The sequence below is a fragment of the Choloepus didactylus genome, chromosome X (genome assembly GCF_015220235.1).
Source record: "Choloepus didactylus isolate mChoDid1 chromosome X, mChoDid1.pri, whole genome shotgun sequence".
NCBI classification, from domain to species: domain Eukaryota; kingdom Metazoa; phylum Chordata; class Mammalia; order Pilosa; family Megalonychidae; genus Choloepus; species Choloepus didactylus.
The window spans coordinates 29,308,571-29,319,684 of record NC_051334.1 but is presented as its reverse complement, the minus strand read 5'-3'; the positions used below and the strand labels follow the sequence as shown (position 1 = coordinate 29,319,684).

The following is an 11,114-nucleotide window of genomic DNA, read 5'->3' as shown; positions in this document are numbered from 1 at the left end:
AGCATGGGCCCTTGAATTCATAGTGAATTCTCCACAGGAATTTATAGCATGGAGGATCACTATGGGGTGCCTTCACCAAATCTCTGGTTATGAGCTTCCCAGGGTCCCCAAAGATTAAGTGTTTCTTCCCAGCATATACCCCCAATGCATTCAGGAATTCCCAGATCTCCTCCTCAGAGACCCAGTTGCCTCAGGGACCCAAGAGAGTCATCAGGAAGCGGCTGCTCTTGGGAAGCCCTCACCACAACTCAGGCTCCCTTTGTTGGTGATATCTAATTTGATGACAAAGGACATAGGACTGATCACTGTGGTCCACTTCCTTCTAGTTAAGGCCAAAAGCCAGCTCCAGAGGTTCTCCTGAAGACCTCTGGGAAGGGGTCTCTGTCTTCTTGATGACAACCTTCAGCATGCCTGTCTGAATAAACTTTTTCATTTTATACTTGTGCAGCAGAAACTGCTTCAACGTACCCACCTTCCTGGTTAGAGCATTTTGTGTGGGAGCTCTCAGGGAGGGTGGAGCCTGGTGGACTTTTCTCACATTGGCTCTTGGCACCTTCCTCAGATGTTCATGCATGAAATAGCTGCAGCAGAGGTACTGGTGGATGGGATTCTCCGAGGCTCCTGGGGAAAGCCAGCAGCAGGGGACCTCTAGGAAGTAACCCCAACCACAGGATAGGAGGAGGAGGGGCCTTGCCTTCATCTGCTGCAGGGGCCTGAGCACTCAGGGGACCCTGGGTCTCATCCAGGGCCTGGTGACATTTCTCACAGGCATGCAGCTTACTTTTTTATCCATGAGACATGATGATCCTGGTCAGGGACAGCAGGCAGGAGGATGAGCAGAAGAGAGTGGATGCTGGTCCACTGGAGGAGTGAGGACGAGGGTGCGTGTGCCCCTTCAGCAGGGAGATACTGCCTGGTCTGTAATGAAGGTGGCTTTTGCAGGTTTCCTTGAGGTCACTGCTCCAGGAGCCCATAAGGCTCCTTTTCTCCTGGTCAGCCTTTCCCCTGAGAACCCTGTGAGGGAAGTTAGAATAGCCTTAGACTGTAGCCTGCCAGCCCTGCCTGGGCCAACTGGGGCTGTTGACAGGAGCTGGCAGTGGGGCTCCCTCTGTCTGGGATGGGGAAGTCCTCTCAGTTCACATTTAGGACCATCATATCACTTGGGCCCCCCACCTCTGCTGCTCTGAGGTTGACACCCATAATGAGGAAGTGAATGGACTTCAGTCCACCACCCCTGCCAGGGGACTCCCAGAGCTGAAAGTTCAGTGGGGTCCTCTTTGTGCTGTGCTCCTTTGGGTCCTCAGTCCTCATTCAGGGTCCCCAACTTGACTCAAGGTAGGGCCCAGGACCCTCTGTTCTGTTGATCCATGGCTGCACCTCAGAGTAAGGATCTCATTTCCTTAGACTTGAAGGAAAGAAGTAAAAAGGGAGCTTCAGCCTGACAGACCTGCCTTGGGCCTTCATGGGCAAAAGGCAGGTGTTGTGTTGGACCCTTTGTTGCCCCCTGAATTCATGGGTGGGTGGGCCTGTCAGTCCTCACCCAGGGTCCATACTCCAATCCCTGGGAAGACCTGAGGCTCCCTCTCTCTTCACCTGAGGCTATCTCCTCATAATGAGGCTTGCCATCCTTGAGGCCCAATGGAGAGCTCTTTATCTGGCCATATCTGCCATGGTCTCCCAAGTCTGGAAATTGTGGCAGGCAAGTTCAAGCCCTATGATGGGTAGTCTCACTCAGAGTTCTCACTCAGGGTCCTCATTTTGACTCCTGAGATTGCTTAAGATTCCTCTCTGTGCTCACCTGTGACTGTCCCCCTCAGACCAATACATTCTTTCCTCTGTCACTCCTGAGGAGGGATTTTTGGGCACCTCAGATTGACACCTATGTCTGGGTCTCCCAAGGCCAACAATAGAGAAGGATTCTGTGGGACCCCCACTGTTCTGGGATGTGTAGTCCCCCCACTCTCCATGGTCCTCACCCTGACTCCTGGCACTATCTGGAAATCCTCACTCTGATGATCTGTGGCTCAAGGTGCTCAAACCAAGGTCTTCACCTTCCTGAGAGATGAAAGAAAGTGTGATCCACGTCTGCTCACCCCTGTTTGTGACCTTCCTGGATTGGCAGCATAGGATGCAGTGTCTGGGACCCCACTCTTTCAAGTCTGTGGGCTCTTTAGTCCTCATTCAGGTGGGATCCAGGACTCCTCCCTCTTCCCACTTGTGTCCTCCAGCCTTAGATCAAGTTCTTCAGAATCCTGAGTACCTAGGTATGGAAGTGAGGGGGCAATATATCTGGCAACCCCATCCTGGGGTTTTCCCAGGCTGAGAGGGGCTGGGGCTAATAAGGCAGCCCTCTGCTCTGGATGGATGCTCTACTTAGTTCTGTCAGAGTCCTCAACTTGGCACCTGACCTTGGGGACATTACCCTCAAGTACCCTGAACCTGCTCTCATTAGCATAAGACCCTCACATTCCTGAGATCTCCAAGACTTAACTCAGGGTGAGCCACATTTGGCCAAGCTATTCAGGATGTCAGAGCCCTGACAGCATGGCCAGGACTGCATGTGTCCCAAGACTGGGGACTCCTCTGTCTACTGACTGACCTGAGGTTACCCTTCTTAGGCCAATGCTCTCAAGTCCCTGAGAACCCTGAAGAATAAGTGAGAGTATGCTCTGCCTGACAGCCATGCCTGGGGACTTTCAGATCTGAGAGCAGGCACTGCCCAGCCTCTGTGTGACCACTATATTCTTGGCTGTTGGTTTCCCCAGTCCTCTTATGTGTGGGCCTTCATGTTAGCTCCTTTATCTTGAATTAAAGGCTTTCTAGGAAAATGTCACATCACTGCAATTGATTAACCAGTTTCCCTTCTACAAACCTAACTGAGAATGGGTCTGTGTCCCATGATTTATATGAGATGGGAAACTTCAGCACAAGGCAGGGAGCCCAGGAGAGGTGGTGGGCTGTCAGAGAAAAAATCATGCTGATCTATTCCCTCTCCTTCCAGTCAGACTTGGAGTCCTATGTAACTTTCGTTCTAATATATTTACTTTCTGCAGGAATGATGCTGTCCAAAATGATTTCATGAGCCCCGAACTTTTCAAGTTATCTGACAATAAAGAATTCTATACAGGGCAAAACCTTCCTCCAAAAATGCAGGAAAAATTAGACATTGTTATAAAGTTAATTGTAATTCTAGGGTAGCCACCAAAATTTTTAAAAATATACAGAAAAAAATAGATAAAAGGGAATTAATATAAGCGAGATCATACAATATTTGCTTTTTGTGTCTGGCTTATTTCACTCAATATTATGTCTTCACGGTAAATTTCCTGGAGACAGATAGTAGATTATAGGTTACCAGGGCCAGGGATTGGGCTGGGGAAAAGGGAGTTATTGCTTGATAGGTGTAGAGATTCTATTTGAGGTGATGAAAAGTTGGGGTAATGGATACTGGTGGTGGTAGCACAGTATTGTAATGTGATTAATACTACTGCATTGTACAATTTAGAGTAGTTAAAATGGGAAACTGACTTGTATATATGTTACCACAATAAAAAAATAAATGAGACTATTTCATTAACCTGAAAAAAATGACCGCAGTACATGCATATCAGTTTGCTTTTGTAGAAAGTTGTTTAAGTGTACACAAGTATAAAAAAGGAAAATAAAAAAATGAACCATTCCATTAAAAAAAGGAGAGAATACGTGAGGCAGTGCCCAAACTGGCAGCCCTGTGTGGGGCCACCCTAGGTCTGAGGGCAGGGACAGGCTGGACTCTGGGTGACCCCAGTATTCTCAGATGTTGAGCTCTGCAGTCTTTAATCATGGGGGTCCTCAGTTTGGCTCTTGTCTCTTTGATTAAAAGCTTCCTGGGAAATGCCATATCCTTGCAGACCCTTGAGCAGTTTCCCTACAACAAGCCGTGCAGTTAATGGGTCCATGAACTGGAGTGATGTGAGTTGGGGAAGCTGCAACATCAGGCAGAGGGCACAGGATGGGAGGTGGGCTATCAGAGAAAATACCCAATGATCTATTCCTTCTCATCTCCAGGCAGACTTTGCCTCTTATGTAACTCCTTACTTTCTTTTAGGAAGGGGTTGAGCCAGATGATTTTATGAGGCCCCAGATCTTTTGAGGTTACCTGATACTGTAAATGTAGATGATCGTATTTTCTCCAAGGGTTATCTCATTCTTTTCTTTATTCATATCTGTCACTTATTTATGTATACATTTTCCTCTGGTTCTGTATTCCAATCCAGTGGTTTGGGCACAAAATCCCTCTTTTTTATCACCTGAGACACATTTTAGAGTAGTGAGAAGAAAAGTGAACTTGAAGACATAAGGTCAGCCTCAGGCTAGGAGGAGTGGAACAGGGTGGGCTCTAGAAGAATTCAGACCAGGGATCTACTCTCAGCCCTGTCACTTACCAGCCATGTGAACTTAGGCATGTTACCAAACTCTGACCCTCAGGTTCTTCTGTGAAGTGGATTAAACCATCCCTGTCTCCAGGACTGCTGGAATGTGTTTAATGCATGTAAATCACCTGACAACGCATTGGCTCTTTAATGAACTACAGTTACATCTATTATAATTTTGATAATATGCCTGGCATGTAATGAATAGCAGCAATTTCTGTTATTATTTTCACCCCAGATTCTACCACCTTCCCTCCTAGAAATTATATTTTTTTTATCTGGGAGCTGTCAGAGAATACACAGCACTTTATGATGTAAATTCGAAATGAGCCAAAAATGCTGCTTAGAAAGAAACATTAAGTACATTTTCCAAATTAGAGTAGATTTTGGGTGTGGAGATTCTTTCCCTGATGAATGCAACTCAAAGCTCTGAGAATATTTCTTAAAGGCCAACTCCTTCTGTGACTCCAGGCTGCCCTTGCATCTCAAGAACCCCTACTTTCATTCATTTAGCCAGCACCAAAAATCCAAACCTTCCTTACAGTTTGTCAAATTACACATGAGATAACCTGATTTGAATGCCCTTCAAATGGAGTGGGGTCCGAATTCCCCCAGGCCGGGACAAACAGTGCCAATCTGGTCTTGGCCAAGCACCCCGCCTCATGTATCACCCTTATTTCTCAGGAACTTTCTGGATTCAACTGTTCAACTATACTGGGGCAGGAGCACGGGACACCTCCCTCCTGCCTCAGCCTGGGGTTTCTCTCTGGTTTACACACAATTCCGAAGTAACAGTTAAGAGCAGTTTTCCATTCCAGGCTGAGCCTCTCAGCTCTGGGGCTCACCATCTGAGGGTCTAGCCCTGCCCACCCCTCCCTCCCTCAGCCTCATCTAGCCCACCATGCAGCCTAACTGAAAATGACCTCCCACTGAGGGATTGCAGAATCCCAGGGCCTCAAGCAGCTTTCAGCCAGGGCACTCACAGTTGACAGTGCTCATCTGGAACCTACCCTTCCCCTCATCCAGTCTTTTTGTGTCTTTTAGGTTGGAGAGAGTATCTCCCTCTCTTCCTACTATGAGACTGCTCTTGATTCTAAAATCCTATGGGCAGGGGGCCATACTTCTTTATCTGTACATCCTCAGTACTAACAATGAGCCTTCCAAATAGCAGATGCTCAATTAATGTTTGTGGAATAAAAGAGCCAGTAAACAAGACATCTTATTCATAATGATTTCATCACTTACAAATTCTTGAATAATGTAAGCAAATCTAGGTATACATCTTATAATTTTACCCCCAAAAGACTAAAAGGAATAAAAGAAACCAAGAATTGGCCACCTTTTATTTTTATTTTTTTCTGTCTTGTGATCCCCACTATTTTACTGCAAAGTTCTTTCACATTTCCATAGTTATACCTACATCACTTCCATGTTATCTTGTTCTTCATCACAGAAACGATTCAAGGATTTTCAATTTGTATTATTAAATACCAAAACACTTATTAAACCTGAAAACAGCAATAAATGTATGATTCATAAACTGAGACTTTGAATCTACATAATAATTCGATTGAAAGGAACAGCTTCTGAAAAATACCAAAAGAAAATAGAGAGATCTACAAGTTACTCATGTACAACATGAACACAAAGAAGATGCACACTATGTTCCCTCCAGACCCACCTCAGTCCCCATGACTTAAAAGGTTGACAGACTGTTTCAACCACAACATGAAGAATCTACTTCAATTCATTTGATGCAGAAGGAGCTAATTGCCATGCTCTGGGATGTGTTTGGCCCTGGCAGTAGTGCCAGGCATGCCTGCAACTCTGGCTCCAGCTTTCTCTTCCTTATCTGTCACTGCCTCTTCATACCAGGACTGGTAGATACTGGGGATGGTATCACTGAACTTGGTCAGAAATTCCAGAACTTTCATCTTGCTGGTTTCAGCATAGGCCCTCAAACCCCACAGGAATTTGTAGCGTGGAGGATCACTGTTGAGCACCTGTTGGTACTCCAGGTACTTTTTCTGCACCAAATCTCTGGTGCTGAGCACCCTGGGATCCCCAAAGGTGAACTACCTTCTCCCATCCTAGACCCTCAACATATTGAGGAACTCCCAGATCTCCTCCCCAGGAATGCCATTGCCATTAATGAAGATCACTTCCTGTAGAAGAATCCGGAGATCCTTCATAAGAAATTCCCAGCCAACACCCAGACACCCTTCGTTAATGAGGTCTAGTTTGCTGACAAGGGCATAGGACTGGTAACTGGGGTTGACAGTCAAGGCCAAGTATATTCACCATGTATTCAGAGGCTATCCTGAATATTTTGGGAAAAAGATCCTTTTTGCTGACAACCATCAGCATGGCTGCCTTTGTAGTGGGCACTTTCATTTTATACTTGTCCAACAGAAACTGCATTAACGTACTTGTCTTCCTGGCTAGAGGATCTTTGTGGGTACTCTCAGTGGAGGGTGAGGCCTGGAGGAACTTGGTCTTTCCTCATCTTGGCTCTTGGCACCTTCATCAAATGTTGGACATGAAAGAGCTGCAGTGGGATTGATGGTAGAGTGGGCTCTCTGAGGTCCTGGGAATGCCAGCAGCAGGGAAGCTCTGGGGAATACCCCCAAAAACAAGAAAGGAGGAGGAGGGGTACACTTCTTCCTCTGTGGCAGTGGCCTGACCATACCAGAGGCCCTGGAACTCATCCCAGGCCTAGTGGCATTTCTCATGGGCAGAGAGCTTGATGGCTCTGGTCAAGTACAGCAGGCAGGACCACACAAAGAAGGAGGTTGGAAGGGTATGTGCATCTTCAGCTGCAAGATGCCCCCTTGGATGGCCATGTAGACCACTCTGCAGGTCACTGCTCTAGGAACCAAGGGTCCTATTCTCCTGGTCAGCCTGCCCCCTGAAAACCTTGTAGAGGAAGATAGAGTGAGCCTTTGGGGACAGCCTGCCAACCTTCCCTTGGCCTTACTGGGGCTGACAGCAGGAGCTGGCTGTGGGGACCCCTCTGTTTTGGGCTGAGGGTATCCTCTCTGTTTATTTATATTCAAGATTGTCATATCAACTATTGGAATGGCCTGGCCCCCTACTCTCTGCTGCTTTGCAACTGACACCTTAAAGCTACCAGTGACCCATGAGAAGGAAGTGAAGGGGCACCTAAGACCATCACCCTTGCCAAAGGGGACCCGATCCTGTCAGCTGAGTGGAGCCATTTCTGTCCTGGCTCTTTAGGATTCTCAGTCTTCATTAGAGAGTCCTCGACTTGTCTCCTGGATTTACCTAGAAATCCTGCCTCTGCTGACCTGAGGCTGTCTCCTTTGACTAGGTCCCTAACCTTCATGAGATGCTCTGGGAGGAAGTAAAAATGTGACTCTTCCTGTCACCATATCTGGTCCCAGGAAGGGTCTCCTTGCTCACTGTCTTTCTGTTCCAAGGGTCTACTCATCATCAGTGTCACAATTTTGACTCCTGTTAGGGACCAGACCTCCTTCCTCTGTTGAATGGGGTAGCTGCCATTAGACCAAAGCCCTCACATCCTGAGACCACTCCCAGAGAAAATGGACCAATACTGGGACTCCTCCCTCAACTGACCTGAGTCTACTCTCCTGGAATAAGCTCCTCACATTCGGGAGATCTCCGAGGGGGAAATCAGGGTGAGCCACACCCAGCCAGGGATTTGAGGGGCCCTGAGTGCAGGAACAAACTCTATGGAACTCCCATGTTCTGAAGTTTGTAGTACCATCAGTCCTCACTCAGGACTCTGACCTTGACTTTGGGGAGGACTTGGGACTTCTCCCTCTATTGACCTGAGTCCACAAGCATCAGCATATGGCCCTCACTTCCTTGTATCACAGTTGGGGGAAGTAAAGGCACCCATATATGGCTGTCCCTTGGAGCCTCCTGACCTGGTTGCTTCTTTTGGGAAGATGGGCCCTCATTAGCACTCAGAGCCCTCACCTTGACTCCATTAGAGCCTGGACCTCCTTCCTCTGCAGAAGTCGGGCTGTTCCCATAGACCAAGGCCCTCCCTTCCATTACCCTTACAGTCAGCTTCACAGCTCTGCCAGGACCTCACAGGGCCCATAGCTGGAGCAACACTCCATGGGACCCCAGTGTTCTGGAGGTGTCCTCACTCAGGGTGGGCTATCTATCAGAGCCTGGGACTCTTCCCCTACTCCCAAAGTCCCTCATTCTCAGAACAAGACTCTAACCTCCCTGAGTCCCTAGAAGGAAAGTCTGGGCTTGTTTGACAGCAGGAGCAAGATGATGGGTGGTCCCTTTTTTGGAGACAGGGCTCCACATTATCACATAGGTTCTTCATTTTGACTCCAATTAGGGATAGGATTCCTCCTTCTGCAGAACTGGGGCCACCCCCATTGGACCAAGCCCCTCCCCTCTGAGAGATCTTCCCTGCAGAAATAAGGAGGTATCTCATCTGGGTAGCTCTGCCTGTTGCCTCCCAGGGCACAAACCAGGGTCTGGTCTCAATGGAGCACTCTTTGTTGGTGGAAGCTACCATTTTAACACTGAGAGTCTTCATCTTGACATCTCTTTGGGCCTGGGGCTCCTCCATCTGCAGAACTGGGACACCCTCACTAGACCAAGTCCTTCACGCCCACTCTCAGACCTCCAGGTGGAAATGAGAGAGGCTCTGCCACTTGACAGCTCTGCTCTGGCTCTCCCAGGGACTACAGCCGGTGGGGGAGGAGGGACACTGGTCCCTTTCTGGGGTGGATGGTTCCCTCATTCTCCATTCCAAGTCCTCACTTTGACACTTAACCAATCCTGGGATCCCACCCTAGGCTCACCAAAGGCTGCTCCCCACTTATTAAGGTCCACCTCTTCCTGAGAAGTCAGTGTGAGCCATATTCAGTCACAACTATTCGGTACCTCCATCAAATGTCAGTTGGAGTATGACTCTATGGGAAACCATACACCCCGGGACTCCTCTCTCTAATGACATGAGGTCACTCTCTTTAAACCAAGGCTCTCAAGTCTCTGAGAACCCTGAGGAGTAAGTGATGGGATGCTCAGCTTGACAGCCCAGTCTTCTAAGATGAGAGCAGACATGGCCTGCCTCTGTGTGTCCCCTATATTCTGGGGAATGTGACTCCCAAGAACTCTTACATGACAGTCTTCGAATTGGCTCTGGGCTCTTGAATTAAAGGTTCCTGGAAAGTGACACATCCTTGCACACTATTCAGCAGTTTTTATACTGCAAATCTTGCAGATAATGGGCCCATGTCTCATTGAGGTATGAAATGGGGAAGCTGCAGAATACAAGGGGCCCAGGAAAGGTATGCATTGTCAGAGAAAAAAACTCAGTGATCTATTTCTTCTCTTCAACAGCCAGACTTAGTCTCTTAGGTAATTTCTGTTCTCAAATGTTTACTTTCTACAGGAAAAGGGCTGAACCTGATGATTTTGTGAGACCCTTATCTTTTGAGGTTATCTGACACTGCATATGTAGATGATCACTGAATATTGTCTCTTTCTTTTCTTTTTCATAGTTCTGTTTATTTTGGTGTACCTGTGACTCAGGTTATGTATTCCAATACAGTATTTTGGACAGTGTTCTCTTTCAAATACCTAAGACACATTTTGGAGTAGTGAGAAGAAAAGTCAATTAAGATACATAGGGTCTGCCTCAGGCTGGGAGGAGTGGAACAGTGAGGGTTCTAGACAAATTCAGACCAGGGGTCTAGTCCCAGCTCTATCACTTACCAGCCACGTGAATCATGCATATTACCAAGATCTTTGTGACTTAGGTTCTTCTGGGAAGTGGATTTCATAAGCGTTGTCTTCTAGGACTGATGGAATGTGTATAATGTATGTAAAGCACTTGGTACAAAGCCTACCTGGCATATATTGAGATTTAAAGAATGGCAGTTATGATGATGATTATTTTGATTCCAGACGTTATCACATACCATGCTGGGATTTTTTTTTTTTTTTAATCCAGGAGATGTCAGAGAATATCCAAATCAGCCAAAATGTGGCTTAGCATGGAAAACTAAGTAATATTTTTCCATTACATAAGTCATTAAATGTGGGTGTTAGGTAGACTTCCCCAGTTAGATACAACACAAAATTCATAAAATTTGTGTCAAGAACCAACAACTTCCCTCCCTCCTAGGAGCCCCTCCATTTAATCACCCCTTTTTCCAAATTACACCCAAGATAACTCAAGATAATGCATGCTCATTGAATGCAGCAGGCTCTGGATCTCCCAGTCCAGGACAAAGAGTGCCACAGAATCGGATACTAAGCATCCTGCCTCAAAGGAGTATCATCTTATTTATCAGAAACTCCAGGGACACGATGTGCATAAAACATCTAGTTAGTGCATTGCATTCAACTGCACTGGGACAAGAACACAGGACACTTTCCAATCCTCCCCTAGTTGGAGATTTCTCTCTGGTTTACCCACAATTCCTAAGTAACTGCTAAGGACAGTTTTCTACTCCAAGCTTAGTCTTTCAACTCTGAGACACACTGTCTGAGGGTCTGACCCCTGTTCACCCATCCCACAGCCTCATCCAGCCCTAACTTAAAATTACCTCCTAGTGAAGGAACTCATAGTTTCCCAAGGCTGCAATTAACTTGCTCATGGCATTAACACAAGACTGCTCTCATCCAGAATCTCTCCCCATCCACCCCCCCCCCTTCTTTTAACTTGTCCTTTAGGTCTTAGTG

General features: G+C 47.0%; 1 pseudogene; it reads right to left on the bottom strand.

Moving 5' to 3' along the window:
• Window positions 1-6,178: 6,178 nt before the first annotated feature.
• LOC119522059 lies at window positions 6,179-8,453 on the bottom strand (annotated as a pseudogene).
• Window positions 8,454-11,114: the final 2,661 nt, after the last annotated feature.